The sequence below is a fragment of the Ischnura elegans genome, chromosome 11, assembly GCF_921293095.1.
Source record: "Ischnura elegans chromosome 11, ioIscEleg1.1, whole genome shotgun sequence".
Lineage (NCBI taxonomy): Eukaryota > Metazoa > Arthropoda > Insecta > Odonata > Coenagrionidae > Ischnura > Ischnura elegans.
Genome location: NC_060256.1, coordinates 24,233,530 through 24,256,346, shown reverse-complemented (window position 1 = coordinate 24,256,346; position 22,817 = coordinate 24,233,530). Strand labels below are relative to the sequence as shown.

At 35.7% G+C, this 22,817-nt stretch overlaps 1 protein-coding gene across 1 annotated transcript in view; it reads left to right on the top strand.

The window, feature by feature from the left end:
- LOC124167724 overlaps positions 1 to 22,817 on the top strand; it is a 999,415-nt gene that overhangs the window by 648,878 nt on the left and 327,720 nt on the right. The window lies entirely within an intron of this gene.

Below are 22,817 nucleotides of genomic sequence, written 5' to 3'. Positions count from 1 at the left end.
GACTGCCATCGTCTTTCCTCTTAATCATTACGTCCAAGAAGGGCAACTTGCCCTCGCATTCCTTTTCCATTGTGAAGCGGATCCTTCGGTGTTGTTTGTTGAGATATATCAAAAATTTGTCCAATTCCTCTGCACCGTGTGGCCATACGATGAACGTGTCATCAACATACCGAAGCCAAAGCTTTGGTTGCTTGTGGTAGGTATTCACGGCCTCCTCCTCAAACTTTTCCATAAAGAGGTTGGCCAACACAGGGGAAAGGGGCGAACCCATCGCTGCTCCGTCTGATTGTTCATAATATTTCTATACACCGCATGTCCAAGACTGCCATCGTCTTTCCTCTTAATCATTACGTCCAAGAAGGGCGTAAACGAAAACGTATTCAATTTACAATTCGTGTTGCATTCGTGATTAAAAAATCGCATGGTCATTCTTTCAGTGTTTGTGTTGTTTGTGCTCATGCGCTAATGAAAACTCATGATTTTCTCATGGTCAATTTAGCGTGCTATGTTCACGAGTCGATAAACCATCCTCTGTATTTCTTCCTTCGCTTCAAGTGCGTAGCTAGGATAGGGGGTTTTGGGCGCAGCTAATACCACGGGTCTGTAGGGTATAGAAAACTCGCTAAGGTAAGCGGGAAGTGTGGGGGCACTTCCCCCAGACATTTTTTAAGATAAATGGTTCAAAATAGTGGGTTTTGTGGCTGTGTGAATAGTAAAATATGTTTTGTTTGTTAGTCATCCGTCCCCCTAATATTAATAACAAAACCTTTCATAAAAAAATTCTCTAAGCTCTTGGGGGGGGGTTTATCCCCCAAAACCTCCCCTCGCTGCGTCACTGCTTTGCTTCGCTATATTTATTTAGCTTCATCCGCTTCATCTTGCGCCTGATAACAAAACAAAAACTGTTGTTTATCAGAAGGTGCTTGACGCAAGACATTAAACCCGAATGTGTATGGCACAAGTTGGTGCGTTTACGCATGCAGCACGTTTACGTAGTGTATTTTTTCCAAACAGAGATACTATGACTAGCGCGCCTAAAGTAATCTGATACGAATGCTTCTTATTAGGGGCAATTCTTACACGATTTTGATCATCAGTCAAGCGTCGGTCTGGCGTTGTGTTAACTTTCCCCGTGAACGGGCCAAGTTTACGCAATAGACTTGGACCTAAAAACATTTTTTACGGTTAATAACACATTTAGCCAACCACTGAATGCGTATAATTTTTATTTCATTAACTGATTTATAATATCACAATGCCCAAAATTTCTTAAGCTAAAACGTAAAAAAATTCATTGAAAAAAATCCGCGTGAACGTGCTCCGATTCACACTATGTAGATTCAATAAATAAAATGTCTTTCTGACAAGCAATTTTGGTACTCATTTACGTAGTTTTATTGAATTTGTATCCTTATTTTATTATAATAAATTAAACATGATTAAAAACGATACAGCCGCTCTTGATTTATAAATGGTGTAAGTAAACTGTAAGTTCATTGATTGTTAGGCTGTACGAAGTTCGCCGGGTTAGCTAGTATAAGTATGAATGCTAGTGATATGCTAATAATGGGAATATGTTATCGCTTCATGATTAAATTTGTGAATTTTAATCCAAACTGGCAAAAACTTTTCTTCAACAAGATATTGATGTTTTCCCAATCCATACTAGTCTACCGTTCGGGGTGTTACGACACCAGTCGTTTACAAGTAAGTAGGAATTACTCTAATTAAGTTTCACATTGCAATTATTGAAGTCCTTTTTTGCACGGGAAAAAAAGCGAATTCCCACACCAATCCGTTCGGCATAATATCTCTCGTAATTTATCGTATCGGACCTGGAAGTATAATTGGACAACTAAAACTAAGTCTAGCGCACAGTTTCTGAGTTTCCAGTGGCTCCCATCCTAATTCGTTAGATTCCTTGATATCGTTTATCTATAGTCACTTCACCTTCTATTTTTCAATTCAAGGTGATTTTATTGACTAAATTTTTGCTTTGATTCTTATACAAATTAGGAAAGGTACGATCAATGAAGAAATGAAATAAATAAAATAAATGCAATTCAAGATGGATCCGAAGTATAGGTCTTCATGATGATTGATAATGAATCGGAATTGGCATTTTCAAATGCCCGCCGTATTGATGGAATGGGACAGAGGCTGCTATCACGAAATTGCTCCGCCCCGGTTCATTTTTGAATACTGCAGCGTCGAGCATTCACGTCAGATTTCATCTCTAACGACCGCTTCACTGGTACGGGTAAAATTATTATTTCGCAGATTCCGACGAGACTGTAATCAGAATTAGCGTCACTAACCCATCCGAGTCTGGCCGGTGTAACCTAATCCGACCAAGCTGCCGAGATATCGGCAATATTTCGAGTTTTGATGCCTCAACCGTATCCGATGGGAGGGTGACTTTGTTTGCGCAACTGGTGACTTTGAGTGCTTTACGATAACGTGACGTTTGAATGCGTGGCTTGAAATATTGACGGCGTCTGAAATTTTGTCAAATAATTTGTTTTGTCAGGCTCCCATTTTGGCTGGAAAAAGTAAATATAAATAACGTCCTCCAGCTTGATAGGTAAAAGTAACCTAGTTTAGGGACACATTTTTTTGCTCCGAATCATGAAACGTCAGAATTATTTTGTACTTTGGTGATTTTTTGTGCTCCAACCATAAGTCCTTATGGTTAAGTTACGGATGCTTTATGGCGCGTGATGCATATATAAATACTACATTGACAAAAATTAATTTAAAATATAATTTTTGGCTATACAAGACAATGTCTTCTTTTATTTTATTTTTAAGAGAAGTTCTAAAATATTTTTGCGTTTTCATTGCTAAGCATGAGTTGGATGATTACATTATGTGTATGGACTATAGTAGATCTCGCGGGCTTGCTCCAGCGTGAAATAATGTAGTGGATAATTTTAAAATTTACGTCATTTACGTATTACTGAAAGGCATATCTGGACAATTACAATTTCTTTTAATTTCTTCACTCGTACTCTGGTAGCATTTGAGGCAAGTATCTCATAAGCTATGCTAGTGATATTCTGGAACAGTGAGGAAACTGGATGTAATAAGCGCTGAAGGTGAGAGGTGACTCCCCTGGGTCCTTAAGGAAGTCTTATTAAGGAGAGAAAGTGATGTAGAAAAGTTGTGGACGCGGAACCGCACTTTGAAGGAGAGGCACGACTCATACCACTGGGAACTGTATTAAAAATTAGGATGGATGGCGAACAACTTTCTATGTGTTGAGGCTGAATCACTGTGAGAAATATGGCTGAAGAAACATGAGCAGTTTACCTCATGATCGTGAGCGAAAAAATATAATTACCTTCAATCCTGTTTTCGCTAGGTTAGTTTTTCATAAGCTGTAAATATTTCGGTGACAATGTGAAAAATTTCAGAATATTTATGGAGCTCACTCGCTCTTTTTGCTCAGGGTTTTGTTGCAAAATTAAAAATATAATGCAAACATTAAAATTCGTCGGCGTATCGTGGACGGTACAGGTCTAGCATTGCAAACTTGAAAATTCATAATAAAATACGCGCATGAAGTTCCCTATATTACGGCTAAGTACATTGCTGCAAACATGTTAATATTAATTACATACTCTAAGGCTTGCTCTAATAAGATGGGGTAAGAGATTCATTTGTAAACCCACCATTAGTCCACTAAGTTGACTCTCACCTATCAGTCGGTCATTGGGGTGGAAGTTACACACATTCATGGTACTTACGGTTTCACTCATGGCTCAGAAAAGTCTCTGGAGCTAGATGCAAGTGGTAACAAGGTTGCAGAGCACCGAAATTATCGCACCTGGAGTTTTAATGTATTTTAACTATGATTTTATCCCGTTTGAAACTTTATTGCTCAATCCGCGTCCAATAACTTTACCATCTAGGTGAGTACGTATCTAATCAATGAGTAAGAACATAGGTAACGGAATTTAATTTGAGAGAAAATCTGTGTGCTTAAAAGGGCACTTATTTTGCCATAGAAGCTACTTTTACATGTTTTTCTCCATAGCGTGTAGTAGCAGCTTAGTTACATGCAACCAATCAAAGAAGTACTTATTAAATAAGTTTTTATTGTGTTATCAAACTTCGAGGAATTTTAAGGGTAAAACAGTATTTATTTTATCTTCATTTAAATGGCTGTTCTTTATCGTTAAGAAGAACATCACTACTACAAAAGTAAATCAAGGAAAGTGAGATAGTTGAATTTCAGAGTGGACCGAATTATTCCACGAACCACTTTCATTCCCCTGTTTAATTCTATGCAGATGGCCACTTGTCTCTCGTTCGTCAGCCCTTGGTATTACTCCCCAGCATGGTTTCCAAGCACCATCTACTCCAGTCTCCATAGGTGCTGGCCACACGTTCAGCATAGCGTCATAGAACACGAAAGCCCGATTCGCGGAGCTCGCGTGCGTTTTATTAAGGGGGTCTAATGTTTCAGCGGACACTGTCACCCTTCTGCGGCTGTTTGATCCCCTTCCTCATTCCAATGTGATTCTCCACTCTCGCTACTCTGGAAGTGACTAGTTCTCGCGTGATATCAAACGCCACCCAGTTCCCACACTACGTGCGTACTTCACGGTACATATCCTTGCATCATCCTCTATACATCCCATTGAATGCTCTCCCGCGTAGAGGATGAGACGGCTTATTGGCCGGCGGGACATACCCCAGTCAGCCCATCCGCAAATAGGAGAGGCGGAGTTCCTACAGTAAATTGCTTCCGTCAGTTGAGGAAATTGAGTTTGGTAGCATGCGGTGAGCGGAATTTGGGAGCCTAGTGTGCAGAGCTTCGAGTTTCTTATCGGAGGGTCCTAGTTCAAATCCCGGTTTAAGCCTTTAGGCGCCCACCCAAGCCGAAATCCTCTAAGTAGAAACTAGCCTTAGAAAATACACTGCCCTCTCGTGCAATCCCAAACACTTTGGCTTAGTCTGAGGTGAGCTCAGCCCTCACATATCCAAATGAACATTTGGCTTGAAATTCTGAGTGGGTGAGCTTGCGTTGAAGGTTAAATTATATGAGAAATAGTGAACTATTTAGAATAAATATAATTTGATGTTTTCTCTACAGTTATATATTTCTTTTCAATTGTATTTACGGAAATGTAACTAAATATTTACTTATATTATTTAAAAATTTTATTTCCCTTCTATATTATGGTGTGAATGCATAAACAAAAAGCACATTGAGCGTGAATATAAATCATCCAAAGCCTTTGAATAACTCTGCATCACAGATATTGTAGTTAGTTTTTGTAGAAAAATATTTTTACACCAGTTTTCCGTGTGAGCCAGTCGAGACTAAAAAAAATTGGACAAATATTTCAGTGGCCTCTTCAAATAGCGTTAAAGTTTCATTGTTAATTGAAAACCCAAAACAATAATCAAGAGGAACAGATTTGATTTCTAGATTTCAAAGGCCGGTTCACATTTTGTTTTAATCAGACCTCCACATTTATTACACTCGAAAGCGTCTCAATGGTATCGTCACAAGTGCATGCTGGAAAATAAAATCGACCATTCCAAAAAAGATCGCTGTCATGTGACTGTGACCCAATTATACACCCGGTGGAAATAATAATGAGAGCTTTCCGCTTTTGAATTTCGTTTCTTTTTGTCCATATTTTTTTTATATGAACGGCGACATCATTTAACTCAGTCCGTTGAGCTTTGAAGAGTTTGGCGGAAACGACAATAATTAGTCCACGCTTTTGATAGGCGAATTCAAAATGAACTTGGATCAAATGGTTGAGGGTTATTTCATCTCATCACGAGATGGCGTCCCTACGGCCGAGCTCCAAAAGAAAGTAATTGCTTCTCTGCCGTTAAAATGTAATATTTCTGACCGATCTACTTTTTTTCCGTCACTGTTAATCACCTTGAAATCAAAACCATTGGTATCGCATGGCAAGTTATTTCCTGTCCTGCATTACGCTTCTTTGAACGCAATTTAGCGTTTAATTATACGTTATTATATTTAGTTCCGCCCATATTTTTCAACTAGTGGCTTTATTACTCTTTCCAATTTATTTAATTCCACGAGGGGTCGGTTCTCTAATGTCTGAAGTGCATTTACGGGAACAAAAGTTTCCGTTGAAAGTATCGGTTAAGCAAATAGTTCAGATTTACATACTGTTAAACTGTTGACCTTAAATGCGAAACTCGTTGATTCTTTTTTCAGACTACTCAATAACTTAACTAGAAATTATAAAAACCGGCCCTCTATATTGTAGAATTGACGGTAAGGTATATTTTTGTGCTATTTTTTACCTTGTTTACAAAAATAGGTTCCACAGAAATTAGAATGATTTTGGAATTTGTCCTGATGGATTTCCGGTCAATATTACCTCATTTTGGCTGGTTAGTCTTGGTTATTCAATTAGTAAGCTTCAAATCAATGTCTTATATCAACGTACGTGCACAAGTAATTTCATTAGTACTATGTCTCTATAATACTAAAAAAATTACTTTGCTCTTATCCAATAATATTTTAAAAATATCATAAAATTTTTATGATTATTAATTTAGGCACAAATATATTTTTAGCATGTTCACAAGGCTTTAAAACTATCAGTGTGTTCGTAAATTATTTACTTACACATAGTTTTTGGCTACTATTATATTATCCATGTGAATAAAATGGAAGAGAACTCGGTCCATCAACAAGTAGGTTAAACCTAATTGTTTGATGGAAAATGACGATTTAATTACACAAGGTGTTAGAGATATCAGAGGCAAACAGTTTCCAACCACAAATAAAGAATTAGAAGGACGAAATTCTGCTTTGGCGAATTGACGATTGAATATTTCTGATGAGCGTATGTCATTTGATGAAAATGTTTATTTTTGATAAATGATGGTTTTTATTTGTATTTGAAATTGTGGATGAGAAAATTGTCAAGGAAAATTTATAGTTTTTTTTCTGAATCATACTTCATGTAGCAATAAATGTTTCATCGTTATATCCGGCCACGAAGTCATTAATTAAAATTTACGTAGTGAATATAATCATACTTCATGCTTCACTCGATTAAGGACCACCGTATATCCATACTCCATTACCTGTTATCAACGCATATAAGATAATTAAAAAAATATATATTTCTCGCAATTTCTAGTAAGTATTTACACATATTTTTTTAATGATTGATTCCACCCGCGGAATGTTGGTTGGGATAGTGATGTTGAGATAGTGATTGGTATAAAGCGATGGTAAGGCTCACTCTCAAGTTCAAACCATAACCTTTGGCGTACTGACACTGTTACCCAGATGTTAAGCGAATTAGGCTGGGTGTCGTTGGAGACTCGGAGGCTGCGCGCCAGGCTTAGATTGCTTGAACAATTGAGAATGGATATCTTTAAGAGCGACACAGAACACATAATATTAGAGCCACACTACATTTCCAGGTCGGGTAGAAGCGATAAATTAAGAGAGATGTTTTGCCGAACGGATAGATTTGGGAATTATTTTTTCCCCCGAACCATAAAGGACTTTAATAAACTCTTGTCCCAACCTCGTTAGAGCACTTCATTTTTTTTTAGCTGTAAACGGCTTGTGTCCTAACACCACCAGCCACACGCCTTTTAGGCGGCTTGCGGGGTATTATGTAGATATAGATGTAGATGAACTATTAGCTGTAGGAATTCAAGGTTTGGGAGCCCATCTCCCTGGTACACCCCCATCTTCCGGGACTAACGCTATTGAATGATTTCACCCAGGACATGAACTCGGGTCCCTCATTCTACTTGCCATGCGCCCTACAGGCTATCATGCTTCCATCTACAAGTATATTGCTTTAAATCTGTGTCAATAATGAAAAGACGAGAAAGAAAATGAGAAATTCGGGTAGCTAATGAGTAATGTAATCAAAAGATGTGTTAGGTTAGGTTAATTTCATTCTTTTGGTAAAATAATTTTCCTATTAAACGGTTTCATTGCTATAAATAACCATATAATTGGCATGGTTTCCTCATATTTTAGCCAATACGTAGCCTTGAATGGAGTTAATTAGGCCAATAGGTGTTCGATTTACGATTAGTATTACGATTGTAGTGCTCATGAAACCCAACTGCGGATAGTGATTTGTAAAACGTATGTATATGCATACAATTTTTTTGCCAGACATTAAAGTGGGATAACCCACCATTCCCAATGAGTGAGTAGTGGATTAGCCCACGGCAAACGACTGGCAAAATAAATTAGCATCCCCTTTCTCTCTTTGATAATGTATGCATATATTTTAACGAAATGCACGATGAAGGTAAACCGTTGCATGTAATAGTCTGGGGTTAAAAAAATACTCGTTTTGAAGCTTGCGTGCTCCAGTTAATTTCATAATTCGTATTCGTTTACGAAACTCGATTGGGCTTGTTTTGGGGGTTTATTGTTTCCTCGGCTTGATGAATTCGATGTTTAAAGCAGGAGGTCGTTCGATTATCTCTTTCCCTACGCAATAATTATCCACTAAAATTCTCTCTTCCATGCCCTAACTTACTCGCCCTAGGGTTATGGAGGGACATTTCCAATGTGCAAGACCGTAAACTTTTTTGTGGGATAATCCCGTTAATACAAAGAGAGGAAAATCATACGGGCGGAAATTAATGTATATCGAATGTGCGGCTTCATTTTGCAGAAGACCCGGCGCGCGCGCGCGAACGGTGTTGGCTGAGGAAAAATGAAATTTGTTCATGCGTACCTTTTAGGACTCTGGCCCCCAATATCCCGGAATCCGCTATGCTCGTTCGAATTTGGAGCATAGAGTGAATACTTGATGAACTCCATTAGCTCTCTCACTCTCTCTCAGTGGAACCAAATTTGAAATGTGATCACCCCTCCCCTCTCCTTTCTCGTTCTATCTTTCATCTCAGTTCCACGCGCGTTCATGTGAGTGCGACGGTATTCGGAATCCCACTCGTTTTATTTTTTATGTGAAACTTTGTAGTCGGTATATTATGGATGCCCATCTATGTTTGTTTTACTTTCTGATGGTTATTCTTGCAATTCGGTTGTGCCACTTCCGTGAAATATTCTTGCGGTCTTGGTTTCTATGAAATGATTAGCACTGTCTATGAAATCCGTTCCCGTAGTTGCTTCCTGATTTTTAACTCATGTTACGTGGGTCGCGAATCTTTTTATAATTTTTTTAATGGAAAACGTTGTGACGGGAGAAGAGACCCTCTTGTGATATTTCATCTTACCTTCACTTTGATTTGTAAAATAGCCCATTATGGTAGTATACAGGGTATTGTCGTAAATGAATGGTGCGCTTTTGAACATGGTTTTAATGAAAACAGAAGCACGCGCAGTTTGCTTTCTTATTTTTAGCATTGTCCATGTGAAACACTGTTTTCACACAATTAATAAATTTCAATATCTGTTCTCTTAGTTGCTATACAAATGATCGAACGATACTGTCTAAACATTTTTTTACATAATTTTATTCATGATTGCCATTGCTTCTGTTCAACCCTAGGATTTTTTTACGCTAAGAGAATGCTAGCTAGTATTCCGTAAAATACCACATACAAATTCGTCTGTCACAATGCCACACAGTTTAAATAGTAAATTTTAAGACTGCATGTGTTTTAATATCGTTCTACCATGACCCTATGTTTCTCTACGGTGCAATTTCAATAACGTCAAATGCAGGTTAGTTATGCCAATTCTGCGAAGTCGCATCTTACCTCAGATATTTTCTCGGTTAGAAGTGCACCATCTTTAGTATGTAAACATAGCATGGCTTATGATCATTATGAAGCTACAACATCCTTTTCCTCATATCCGCCTCCGTGGCAAAGCATTTGTGAGGATTTGTAACCTTTTCTAAGCAGTTTTTGACTATTTAATGGCCTAAATAATGACCTGTAGGCCAAAAATATTTATTAATCTGCAAAGCAGGTTTTATCTCTCTTCTAAGCGCTCAATTTGTCAAGCGGATCAAAGTGAATTCGCAAAGCAGTAATTTTGTAGCCGATGAGTGAATACAAATACTATTAAAAGTTATGCCCATTCCCTGTTTGAGGTCAAAATTCCAGGAAATTAAACATTCATTGTGTCTTGGTTTCTAAGAAATGATTTGCCATGGCTCGGAAATCCGCTCCCGTGGTAGCTCTCAAATTTCTAATTCATGGTGTGTGCGTCGCGAAATCTTCAGCGTTGCGATGTGGTTTCATTTAAAAAGTGATGAAAAGCTTGAGGCATGAATTTATGTTTGCCTGTTTGAAGTCTGCCACATTACTCCTTCCTATTGCAAATAAAATTTGAAATGTGGAATCTATCAACAAATGGAGAGTACCTATGCGACTATATGTACTTTATTGCGGGCTGTGTAATTGTTATTTTTTGGGTATAAATGTAACGCTAGCTGTACTCATAAATTGTAAATAATGTAATATCTAGAATCTAAATCAGCTGGATGGAAAGCAATGAAATGAGAGGCGAATCTCATTCAACTGCCATAGTACAGGCACTATTACCATTCACACTGCAAATAAATCAAAATGGGAAAAGTATGTTAGATTTTTTGCCCATTTTCGCATTTGCATATCAATAATTTTAGTCAGATCTGATTTTGCTCGTAAATTAACCAAATATTTCAACATTTTATGCATATAAGGTTTTAAGGAATGAAATTTTAGCAAATACCGAAAGTAATATTGACAAATGATGCTACGTTAAGTATGAAATCTGCTGACTGCAACTATACCCAAATTATCGGAATTTTCATACGTAAATGAAAAGGAATAGAATATATGCAATAAACTGGAGTGTTATTGAGAAATAATAGAGATAAACGTGTGATATCGTCTTACAGAATTTACAAGTGAATTTAGTTTCAACAGAACGTCGGCATATGATTTAGCATTGAAAATAGTTTGATTTAACTGCGGTAGTTAGTGATTTTTGTTATATAGCCTATTTAATAAGCAGCTTTCATTGCGTCATATTCTGAAGAGCTTTCTTGTTCATAGGGACTATTACGTTGCAGATCATATTATATGGGAAGACAGTGATCTCAATTTTAGTCTTTTACATTACTTGATTTCGACTTCTGAGAAAACTCTATTTATTCTTACATCATATTAGGTTTCCAACCTGCTGAAATGGCTTTAAATTGATTGTGATTATTGATTATCAATTGTGAACGTATTAAAAGAAATATTATTACCATTTTCCAGCATTTAAATAAATCTTTATCTCAAACAACAAAAACCTCTGAAAATCAATAGAAAGAGTGGTGATGTTAATAATGACGGAAATTTCACGTCTTTGGATCGGCTAAAGAAAAGAATTCCAGCTATCATTGCTCGAAAAAATCTCCTCAAAATAAATGTGTTTCTAAAAGATGTGTTGCATTACTGCCCTTCGCAGGAGATTGCATTTTTTCCCAGCCATGCAGTGGAATTACACCCACTCATTTCGAACGCTCTCATTGAATGAGTTTTAGAAGCTCAAAGGATCATTTTTTTATTCCAAAACCTACTCCCTCGAACTTTACTCTGACCTTTGGGTCCTTAGAAAAGAACATAATACGTACTTTATATTTTTTACTAATTTGGAATGACATTCGATTTATTTCTCATTCGGTCTTATTTTTTCATCCTTTTCTACTCGTCTTTCCCTATATTTTTACTTAATACTTGATTGGTTCGGTAATGAATTCAATTCACTTTGTAGGTCGTGCCACTTGCATAATATGTCACGCAGAAATTTCAGGGCACTATATATTTTTTCTCTTTCTCATTGGGAGGCTATTGATGTCACTTCCTTGCGTCACCAAATGAGAATTCCGTACTTAACGTCTTTTTGTATGCGACTCTTAAGTCGAGAAAATGTGTCGTTTTGTGTTCCGATAGAATTCCGTTGGAATAAATTCGGCTAAAAATCTTGCTAAAAATACTTAATACTTTTCTTTTATGTATACTTTTGTTTTGTTGCACGTATACTTATATGTTCAAATTGTCATATTTTGTGATGTTTTTCAGGTCTGCTTGTTAATAAGTCAATTTAAAATAATTTTTTTTTTAAGTTTGTGTACAATTTGCTCACGACAAAATGAATGTTTTCTTTATCCATATTCCTTTTCATTTCAGGTAAGTCAACCGCAAATCTTCACATCCTTCGCCTCAGCTGGCCTTAGCTACTTCAACGGTAATGTAATTTTTAATTCAATTTATCCAACCCCGTTCTAACTCAGCTACAATTTTTCAATGGTAATTTTTTGGAAAAAATTTTTGCTATACTGAACATAATACACTATGATATTCCATTTTTTCAGTAAACTAGAAGAGCTATAGATACGCTGTTTGAGGACATTGAATGGTAAAATCTTAATAAAAATAGAATAAGAAACCTTTTGACAACGACATCAAATCGTTAGATTCAATCATCACTTTTCCTTCATTTCAATTATAAAATTAACCATTTTGCGTAATAGATGCATAGATAGTTATATTGGATTAAAAGTAAACACTTATTTATGTGTAGTAACGTGAACAATATGCTACAAAAATCAAAATAGCTTATTCCTTCGATGATATTTTCATCAAAAAGTTAAACCACCCCTGGAAATGGGTTTTTTTCATCGCAGTCAAGGCTTTCAATGTGAATATTATACAGTTTTTTTTCAACTTATGAATAAATGTTAACTTCATGCAAGTTTTCTATATCCTGTTTATTTATATGTGACCTGAGGAAATTAGAAGTTGGTCATTGTAGCTTCAATTAATGTGTTCGATCCGTAGGTACGTTTTAGTCATTCATGGAACAGATTGTTTTAGTAGCTAAAACTGCCGCACGCTTAGACAGTTAAAACCACTAATTTAGGGTAAGGTATTAGCTACGCTTTTCGTGGGGCGGAAAACTATCTACTTCTTACATTTTCTTATAATTTTCTGGTCCATATTCCCCAGAGATTATTCTTTTGCGTACGCTTATTTCAAACAGTCAACTACGAATAAAATTACCTTAATTAATGGTATTTAAATACTTAGTTTCATCCACACATATTTCCAAGGTTTTGATTGCTTTAAGTTTTATGGATTATTTTTCATTGGTCGTGCATTTTCCTACGTGTTCTTGTGTGTGAAATTAATACTTAGAGTCGCATAATTTATAAATTATATGTTTTATTGAACATTAATCGTAATAAAAGGATCGTGGAATTTGAATATTGAATTGGAGTTATAAAATTACGTTATAAAGTACATCACTCAAATTTTATTAGTATTGGAGATACAAAATTGCGTTATAAAGTATATCACTCAAATTTTACGTTTAGAAATTTTAAATGAATTCATAGTTTTACGCAGACTTCAGATAATTAACTGGGTGAAAGGTGCAAATAAAATTTAACTATTTGTACACTTTATTTTACAAGGCCTAAGCTGAGGGAGGAATTTAAAAGGAGTTTTAAAAGAGAATTAAGAGAAGTTATAAAAGGATCGTTGCCGGATGATGAGGCGTTTTATAGAGGGGAGAATGATAGATGGCTGTAGTTATCTTTTGGCCTTAATGCAATGTGGATTAAGAGACTTAATGATTCAATCTTAGGATTATTCTCCTCTACACTTTAATCATGGTTTGACTTTAAGCGAGAGATCTGTGATGGAGGGAGAGACACTAGCAAAAGCAATTATCAAATGAATTTTGATGGAAAGCAATTTTTACAAATGAGGGAGCTCTGCGATTATTTATTCTCGAATTTAGGGGTTTGGAGGATTCAGCCATGTGAATCTTTGGTCCGAGAAGATGTTTTGCACGTTCCCTGTTGTGACTGAGAGCAATCCGCTGAAGCTGAAAAAAAGCTGAAGAAAAAGCTGAGAGAGTACCGAATTTTTCTATGCCTCGCATTTAGTGGCATTGAAGAAATTTGGGAGAAAATGTGAATTTTAACAGCCAATTATCTTATATTCTGAACATAAATTGTCATGTACTTTTTAAACAAATTTAAATTTATTAATAACGTTATTATGTTTATCAAAATACACTTAAAAGCCCAAATCTCTATGCTCCAAACGTATGTGAAGCACCGCGCGGAGAGTTTTATGCGTTGAAAATCAAAAATGCGTTGATAAATAATGATATGATGAGATATTTTAATCATGGTTAGCGTATACTGATATTCAGAGTTGATCCGAAAAAAGTTAATTTTATTTCTCTATATCGCACTTCCTAAAAATTATGCCGGTATCCTCACTTAATCTTGCATTCAGATCTCGGTATATTGCGTGTGCAGAAAGCATGGGTGTTATGTGCAAAGATTTTCAGATAAAAAGTTATCTATCCACCCAAGTTAGAACGGACGGGTATTTCCTCGGTGCGAGCGAGGATCTGAGGGTGGGGAATTTTCAGGAAGAAAGTAGGGGAGTGGAGAAGTGGGGAGGCAGGATTTGCTAGATGGCGTTCAGGGTCTAGGGCCGCGGTGAGTGGAAGGGGTCTGATTTCCCGCGGGGCCCCTGGCGAGAAATAGCTCGACTGGTTAGCTTCCTTTAGCAAAAGACAGAGACGAAGGGAAAGGGTCGCGGCGCACGAGGCAATACTCAAAACCTTCCTCTCTCTCTCTCCACTTCCCTAGTTTCCACCTTTCACAACTTTGGACCTTTCACTCTACCTTGATGGACTCTCCACGTCTTCTTGGCCCTACACATACTCTTCCTAATTTCCAGCTCCGTATGTAAATGCAACCGGAATCGTTCCGAGAGGGGAGAAAGTTAATTGAAAACACTCAGAGTTATGACAGAGCCTTGAAGACTGCATGAAGTGGAGTTGAAATGTCAATGTCGAGGTAAAGGCAGAATTTTATGGAGTATTTTCAATTTGCTAAGTACTAAAATTATGGAATAACTGCGTGATCCCATGACATGTTTATGACTTCAACGAGCCAGGTTTGAAATTATTTTTATGGCTGGAAATATTTAAGAAGTAAAACGGGAAATTAATAGTTTATAATATTTTTTAAATGCGAATCATGCTCTTGAAGGTTAGTTATAACTATATTTGTTGCTATAAATGATGAATTAGAGAATATTAAATTATTAATCTAAGAAATGTCATTTCGAATCATACGCTTGGAAGATTACGTAGGTTTTAAATACACGAAATATGAAAATTTTGTTTGCTGGAAATTCATTTCACAACATTCTTGTGGATAATATGCCTTAAAGATTTTTTTAGTATTTATATTCAGCTTCATACAATTCCACTTATGAAACATACATTTCGGAGATAATTTTGGATCAATAATCCCAATAAATTACCTCATAGTATTTTTTGTAGTGAGATTCTTGCTTTTTGAGAGATTTTATTTTTAGGCATTAATTCTTGGACATGAATTTAATTCTTCTTAAATCTTCCCTCGATATTTTTCCTCCGTTAAAATGAGGTTTAAATTCTAAATGAAAAAGTTCCATGACAATAGACACCCGAAAAATGAATCGTGGTGGTAGTTTTAAACGCTCCAAAATAGAAAACTATAAATATTTAACTAGATGGCACGCACGCTATAATAGTGCAATCTTCATTACGAATTAAGAGATTTGACAGCAATTTGTCATACGCTCTATTTTGTTTAACGACGAAGAGATGAAAATTATTCCGCAATAAAATATGAACCAAAATTTGAACAAGGGTGGCGTTATCTTTGCTAAAATAGCACTAGAGACTAAAATATCCTTGCGTATTATTTGTTATATCTCTCAAAATATTCTTATCAACCACTTGCGTAGATGATTGTGGTGTACGTAAATGTTTATCAAGACTCATTTCTGATCCATGGCCGTTATCGGTTATTCCCTTATCATTATTTTTAATTCTATACCTAAGTCGGTTAATTGAATGAGTTGCGTGTGAAACGACACATTATTATCGTAGTGAACTCAAGTCAAGAGATGCTTTGTTACTATTGATCATGAGGAACTTTAGTTGTTCGCTTCAACCCTCTCATTGTTGCTTGCAGAAACTACAGATATTACCATTTTGTGATTTTCGTATTTATTGTGGCTTGTTCACGTAACAATGGGTGTGCAATATGTGTGCCGCAAGATAAACGAGATAAAATCGTAGCTAGCCGTTGCAGCAGATTTCACAATTTCATCCTCTCTTGAAGAAAGAGCCCTGGATTAATATTTCTCTTCTTTCATTTCCATGAGGTATTATACAGCAAATAATTTACTCTAACCGACCTTCGTGTGAATATTTGAATTCATAATACATTTCGTATCGCGGTATGACAATAAAATCTTATGGTTCTGTTTATTTGTTATAAGAGTTGTGAATTGTCATAGGAATTGATTTCAGTTTTAATGCTGACTTTTTAGAGTTCAAATTGTTTTCTAACGTTTCTCTCATTTGGTGAGAATTTAATTTTTGAATTTTTAGCAGATGGTCGCGTTTATACATAACTTCTAGTATAATCACATTCGCAAGAGTTAATGTGCAATTGTGGTGAATTTGGGAATTCAATAAATTAAAATTTTCGACATGATTTTCTCTCTGGCTGACCATTTTTAAATCCTACGAAGAGCGCTGTTTACTTTATTAGATGTTATGTTTTATTGCAGTAATTGCATTATTTTACATATTCCTCATTTTAATGCTATTGACGATTCTGACTTTACTAACTTAATGATTATAATTTTTCCAAGACTTATTTTACTTACTTCATGGTACATAGGTGTCATCTGTGACTGCTGTGAAATAACTAATAAAATAGGGTTACAGATGAAATAAATGAGCGTGCTTAGAAATTTTCGATGCATTCACATAACTTCTTCAGAGCAGTAGAAGGTTTTGATGGAATGTCAAAATTTTCTACTCCTCCGAAGTGGCCGTGTGCAATGCAACGATAATTAAGGGCTATATTCATATTATTCATCTGTACCCTTATCTTTTACGTTATTTTAACCGGAAAATTATAGCAATAGCATTTGATATTACTTATTGAGTACAGAATTTCCCGACGTTAATTTCGAACATTGAAACCAGTGAAATAACCCATAAAATTGAAAAGTGACTGAAAGTGATATCAAATAATCGGAGATGATTATTAATGAGCCACTCCAAATGGCCTTTGAGCGTGTGGAAAATTCTAGCAATATTGTGAATTTCAAATGATTACATCGACGCCAATTTTTTACAATCGCTCTTGTTCTTGTCTTCCATTTACGTTTTAGAATATTTGGTAAATTTTCTAAAAATTTACACTTCATATTTCTTCGCTTGTTCTTATTTTTTAGATCTAATTTTCACGTATGAATGACGCATTCAGTTTTAAAGCAGTGTAATAACTCGTTAAAATAAATTTTAATTAGATCAAATTAATTTATCCTGGATTGGAAATGGGAAAAACTCCTCTTTTCTACGGTGTACTGGCCTCATTAAAGAAATGGTTTTCTGTCTGATATTTTCCATGCTACTCTTTCCATTTCACATGTTTGAGATGAGTAGGTTGCGTTGTGTCCAGCTTTGTACTCTTCCCCCAAGCCATTTTAATTTCCCAGAATCCAAGTGGAACTAATTAAAAGGGTGTTTTAATTACCTTTTGGTTTCTAAATGCATAGCTTCATCATTATGAGGCAACTTTGCTGATAGTGAACTTCTGCCTTCGCTGTAAAATTATTCGTATGAAACTGGAAATTTATTCCTAATAATACCTTCTTCTTACTTATAATGTATCTGGGCATACCAGCAGCTAAGAGTATTCCATCAATTGAAAAAAAATATTTTCTCGTTCTTGTGAACTCTATGAAGCTTTAATATATTATTGCATGATCTTAAACAAACTGAATCCTATTTTCATAAAAATGTATGAAAGTTAAGGGTGATATTTTCATTCATGACAATATTAAATTTTGCGGAAAACTTATTTCTCATTCCACAATAAGAGTTTCATCTGAAATATTTCAATCCTAAAATAAAAAAAATGTAATATTAAGAACTTTAATACATAAGTCAAAGTATTATTTATTTTTTTTGGAATAAAATAAACTCCTCCTAAAATAATAAAAATTTTATTCATGCCATATACTTGGAAAATACCGAAACTTCACTTGCCAAAAATAATTTAACACATGATAATTTAAGGAAATTTTACATATTTCCGGTAGCAAAAACATTTGCGCAAAAACATGAGACATTTTAAATTTAAGACAAATTTATCATTATTTAATTAATTAAATTTTATTGCTTTCTTCGAGTCGGCTCTCCTCGTTTTAATTGATTTGCCGCTGATTTATTTTTTATTATTTTATTATTGAAGAAAATATTGCAAAAACCTTAAATGTATTTTTTGCTTCGAATTAATGTCCTCATATTAATTAGTAGCCATTAAATAAAATTTCAGGTCTTGAGAAATTTTCATTAAAATTATTCAAGACCTTACTCGAAGACACCGAATCAACTGTTTTATTTTATTCAAATAAAGTTCTCAATTTGTGAATCCCATATATTAATGAAAAAAATCCATTATAGTAATTACAAACTTCGTTCATTTATGCCGATTTCATCGAATTGAGATATGTGCCCAGTGTTCTTGAAACCCAATTTCATTGTTGCCTGAAAAAGTAGGTTTTGCTAAGAAGTCTTTCAAACAAAATGAGAAGTCCAATTGAAAGTTTGGACTGCCCTGTTATGCTGGGTCAAATATTTGGTATCAGTTATTTCTTTTTATTTGCTTCCTTTCCGTGAATTAATTGAAAATCTATTTCCTCCTATAGCTTAAGGTTAAAATGAAGATGATATTACTAATGGCCATGATTTCATAAGGACGGAGCAATTAAGAAAGTTTTTTCATCCAATATGGAGCGGTACTTCACCAAGGAAGTTTTCGATTTGCACATGGGAATAAAATTTATTAATGAATTTTACTTCACTAATGAATGAGTTATGAACAATAATGAGGTCATTCAATTTTACTTAAACTCTTATTCGATAAAATTGTCGGTGTGTTAGGCTTAAAGTCACTATTACTCCTGTAATAGAGCCAAAACGTTTCCTAGCTGAGCCAACTACGATTGAGTCACATTATATGCGGTTTTATCGATGAAGAGTTATGTTCAGAAACGAATGGGAACTCATTAATATGGCGGGCTAGGAGTCCAATTGTCATTTTTTTAGATCATGTTCGTGTACTTGTCCCAGAAGAACATGAAAAGATTCAGATATATTCATTGTTTACTTTGTCTGTGGCAGCCACTAAGGCTAGACGTGTTGTTATGAACTCGGCGATTTTCGATTGTTAAAATAAATGCATCAAATAATGATTGAAAGTCAAAAAAATTGTCAGTAACTAAAGTAGGAAGAGGTGTGTGGAATATTAAATAAGGTCTTTGGTGAGTTTACTTTGCACTCAAAAGAATTTACGAGTGGTATAAGCGTTTCCAAAATGACCGTGAAAACGTTGAAGATGACGAACCTCCGGTCTCCATACATCCGATGCATCTAGTTCACTGTGGACACCCCAGCACATCAACAACCCATGAAAACGTGGAAAAAGTTAATTTCATGGTTTTTAACATCTAGTCAAATTAATATCTAATTGGCACTGAAGGAAGCTACATTAGATGAATAAATAAATGTGTTTTGAAAGTAAAGTTCCCATAACTTTTTGAACACACCTCGCATGCTAAGTTCTCGAGTTACGTTGTACCAATTTGTTGCGTTACTCACGGCAAACCCATGGCATTACCCCGTTAAGGGTTTCCTACGTATAAAAACGAGCATTTCCTCCCGATCGTTCCCCGACATATTAATGCGGAGACATTCCCTACTTTTCTTCCGGCGAAAGGAATATTACGTCTTTCCAGTCTCAATATTCCCTTTCCATCTCTACCACCCTCAACCCTCTTCCTTTTTTCATTTTAAAAGGGAAGGGGAGGCTGGAAAGTCGAGAGAAAGAGAGAAGAAAAAAAGAGGAAGGGAAGAGAAGAAATAAGGGAGTAAAGTGTCCCTTCTTATTTTTTCTGCGTCTAAAGTTAACGCCTCCCAATGGCCTTTCAGTCTCTTTCTGCCAATTTCCGATGGCGATATGTCTCCCATGGATCCACGCCCACCCCCCCCCCCATATCCATTCCATTGATGTCCTTTCCCTTTTTTATAGCCACCCATCACTCTGCTCCTCACACACGGCTTCTCTCTCTCTCTCCCACTCTTTTAAGCCTCAAACGGCGCAACCACCACCGCCTCCCGCAGACGCCCACGATTTTATTGACTGGCATCGGTTACGCAGGAATTGAGTAAAACTTACCCCTCACATTTTAGATTACATATCCGTTAAAAATAAATAGAACCGTTTAACGAGTCATTTTTTGGTTGTATACCATCTAAAGTAGTATAACCCCATTTCTGCACGAAAATTATCAGATTGTAATTTGACCGAGTACGAACCAATTAAAAAATTAAATATTCTTTTTCGTGTTATCTTGACCTCATTCAATTAATGATAAAATAATCCGTGGAGTGTTGGTCATATATGTATAATGCATAAAAGTTGTTAGTCAACGTGATATTGATAAATAAAAACGTCCAAAACTAAGCCCCGATGAAGGTTTTGAATAAACTGAAACGTTGGCTAAAAACTTTTTTGCATTATGTATATATATATATATATGGCATATACTCCAAGAATTATTTTATCGTTAAAAAATAAACATAATTCATGAAAAATTAAGGCCACAGAAAAAAATGCAGGTGGCATGATTATGGGAGCAGAGGCTACCCGTTTAAATGAGAGGTTTGGTTTTTTTGTGTTAAAATTACCATTTGTGGGCTGTCAGTTTGGGAAATTAAAAAATTATTCTTTGCATACTTCCCGGAATTTAATGGATTCCGGGAATGGACGTATCTCATGAGTGCTGTGCCCACATATCTTTGTATCCATCCAGCAGTGGAGCGCGGTAGTCTCCCGGGTAGAGCGCTCAGCTAGTGATCAAATAGGGTTGAGGGGTTTAAGCCTACTGTAGTACGCCAAAGCATAAATTATTGTAAAACCGCATTTTAGTATTAACTGCTTTTGCTAATGTGTTGTAATACCCATTATGATCATAGCATTATAAAAAATCAGGTGTTTACTTAGCATGGCTATTAGTGCCTGTTGCTCACCTAGTAACAAAGTAAAATAAACAATATAAACATTTTCTTGTACGAAAAGTTTGGAAATATTTTTTAAATATGGCATACGTAACTTCAATATTCATGTACCCTCCTACACCTAGGAAATTGTAATATACATTTTTCGGCCACTTAAAAAAATCGAGATAAAGGTAAAATTTAATTTGAAAAAACCCTTTGCGGTGTGAAGAAGTCCTACTCTCTTTAGAAAATACAAAAAAATGCACCACTCCAATATTTTTCCTGTGACGAGATGATGAAGAAGACCGTTTCGCCGTTTTCATAGTTTCTCGTGTGTTTAACTCCGTTCATTCGACAGTAGAAGCTAAAAGTTTACGTTTAAACAATCGTTAATGATTCATTGTTGCATTCAAATTTAAAATTAGTAGAACGATATTTGACACTACCTTATGGAGATTCGGCGGAATTTTTTACCTTGAGCTTAAAGTTCAGCGTTCTACCTTCTTTGCGCCGACAGTCGTTTACTTGTTATTATTAGCAACTTCAAAAGACTTTAACCATCTGATTCATTTTTTTAATGTACCATATCGGAGAAACTATTTTTATGCATTTCCCGTCTCTGTACCTCTTCTCTCCATTTTCCTATTTTTATCTCCTCATATTTCATGCTTTGGTCATTTCTTTGCCTCGGAGTTTATGACGTATTTCCCATCAGGCCTTGATCGGTGAACAAAAGTGGAACGAGGAAGAACGGAATGCAAAAGTAATTGGCATACACGTTGCATTCTGACAGCCTTCGGAATTCCTATCCATGAGTTCTTTTTTTATTCTATTCATGGGCTAGCTGCAGAGGTTCACAAAAGCGTGGTCGTGCCCGCACTGCGACCGTGACTGGTCACTGCGCATACAGTCGCGAGGTCCGTTTGCGGCAGAGTAAATATTTATCATCTGCAAAACATTTCCTCTGGCTCCCTCCAGAAGTGGTGCTGCGTCTGGTCACTGACAACTGTTCTTCTTCGAGTCAGGTCAGGTCAGGTTTTTTGTCCGTCAAACTCGTCACTGTGGTATCAAATGTAATTATCCAGAATGTTTTACGTGATCAAATACTCTTTTATATGCCAAAAATTACGGAAATATTCGGGGTTTCAGAATGTTTATCATTATGGTGAGGCATGCATTCTGCATGAAACACTGTTTTTACGTATTGCTTTGAAATCACACTAGATTTCCCCTATCTCACATGTTTAATTTTTATAGTATTGGGTTCCTAAATGATCAAGTTATTTATTTTTAGAGAAAGCCATTCCTTTTGGTTACAAAAACTTCTTTGAATAACCATTAAATTAAAGCTTCCAATCATTGAGACTATCTGCTACTAATCCATGTATAACCTAAAAAGGGACATTAAAATGATGTGTTATTATCATGCCCCTTTTCTTGAATTAGGGAATTTCTATGCCTTTTCTCACTGCTGGCTTTATTCAAAGGCATTATTATGCAGTTTATATATTCATTCATGCTTAAGCAAAGATTAACCAATGGAATGGTACAAATATATATTTTTTGCCCTTTATTTCCTATGGAATTATTTTCTGCAACATTTTGCAGGATTTTCGTACAACAATCTAATATAGGATTGAGTTTAACTTTTCGGGAAAAAGGATATATATTATGGTGAAAATAAACATTTTATGAGTGCATCAATTATGCATGTCATTAT